This window comes from Callorhinchus milii, unplaced genomic scaffold, assembly GCF_018977255.1.
Source record: "Callorhinchus milii isolate IMCB2004 unplaced genomic scaffold, IMCB_Cmil_1.0 Scaffold358, whole genome shotgun sequence".
Lineage (NCBI taxonomy): Eukaryota > Metazoa > Chordata > Chondrichthyes > Chimaeriformes > Callorhinchidae > Callorhinchus > Callorhinchus milii.
This window is the reverse complement of record NW_024705099.1, coordinates 64383-66061: the sequence shown is the minus strand read 5'-3', so window position 1 is coordinate 66061 and position 1679 is coordinate 64383. Positions and strand designations below refer to the sequence as shown.

Sequence of the window (1679 nt, the reverse complement as noted above, 5' to 3'; positions counted from 1 at the left end):
TCCCATAAGCCAACTCAAATAAAGGGGCCCACAAATAGTGTGACAGGGTATCCCCTTGGTCATAGGGACTTAAATTACACTCATCTACTAATGAAACATCCTTTTGTGTTTACGTTACTTTGGTTGCTCGTCCTTCACAGGCTGCGCGTACCAGTTGACCAGTGTCGGGCTTGGTTTTGTGTCTATCGAAAAACCAACAAAAACAACGTTAAAATGTGCACAAAAAGCATAGATTTAGGTCAATTTCATTTGTTTAACCAGAGACCAGAATAGTTTGTTTCGCAAGAGTGACTTGGTTCACCAAGATGGTAAAAGAAAAATAATATAAACTTTATCAAAGCCATCAAAAAAATAACAATCAGGGCAAAATGTGTCAAAGGAGAAATCGATGTTTGGATTTTTAAATCGATCAAACACACACCAAGTGCTACACAACTTGACATGACCTTTTAAGTGATTTTGTATCAGGTGGGCAAGAATCTGATTGGCCTTTAACTGAACTTAAATGACGGCATGCGCAACAGTCAATATTTGTTTTTACTTTTTTTTATAAAGAACATGAATACAATACAGACATCTATGTCAATAAACAAGAAAACAGTCTGTTACTAAATACAAGTACAACGCATCTGTCCCCAGAAGTCACACATGGCTCATCCTAGGAACTAATTATTACTAATTAGTGCATCCAATCCATGCCATACAAGATGCACCGTGTTGAGCGCCGACTGGACAAATTGAATGGGACTACAAGGGGCAGGGGGTGTGGTCACCTGTGTGGAGCAGCTGGTGCTGCTTGCCCAGGGCCAAGGCAAGGCAAGTGGGCTCACAGGTGAACGCGCTCACCAGCAGGGTTTTGCCATGCGCCAGGAACAGCTGATTAGACACACGCCACAGCTGTGGCAAAGAGAGTGGTGGGGCGGGGGCAGAGGGGGCGACAGGAGAGGTGGACCATTATGACAGGTGACAATGGGTATTTATGTTCAATTTATTTCGCACCATACATAGCCAACCACGATAATTCTATCAGGACTGCTGCACTCGCCAATATCAACCACACGTAAAAGAAGATCTGGCCTGTTTAAGTGGACAAGCTTGAATGACTTTGTGAATTTAACCCCCAAAAAACTAGATTCAGACCCTGGCTAAGTACAGCACTCGGCGACAATCATTTTTTTCCGCACATTCAGTTGCCGAGCACAGGCAGCTCATGTACACGAGGACATCGAATGTGGGAGCACTCCTTTCGCCGGTCTGTGTGGGTGTCACCGACGGCTACTTACTATGCTCCTCGATTCGCTGTGGGCACAGATATCTAACCACAGGCATAGACTCCCCTGTGGCTATTTTCAGGCTGTGCCAATGGGAGATGACCGGCAAAGAAAAACATTCCAGGATTGACGGTAAGGGTCTAAAATGTCCAAGTGTAATGTCTCTACGCCTCATTATCAATAACTTTTAAAGTACACCACTTGTCAAATGTGGCTTACTTACTGCGAGAATGTCAACTCGAAAGCAGTGTCCATCGAGGGATTGGTGTTGCAAATCCTAAAATATATTAATTGGCCACTGTTTCCTATTATTGTTGCAAACCAAATATGTACAATGAATATAGTATTGGAAAACAAAAATACCGCCAAAAAAACCATTCCAGAACGCACAGTAAGGGTCTAAAAAGT

The 1679-nt window shown here is 43.2% G+C and overlaps 1 non-coding gene across 1 annotated transcript; it reads right to left on the bottom strand.

Annotated features, from left to right (window-relative positions):
- Positions 1-1227: 1227 nt before the first annotated feature.
- Positions 1228-1358, bottom strand: LOC121852055. The gene has a single exon (XR_006086049.1). It is a non-coding gene; the product is annotated as a small nucleolar RNA ACA64 (small nucleolar RNA).
- Positions 1359-1679: the final 321 nt, after the last annotated feature.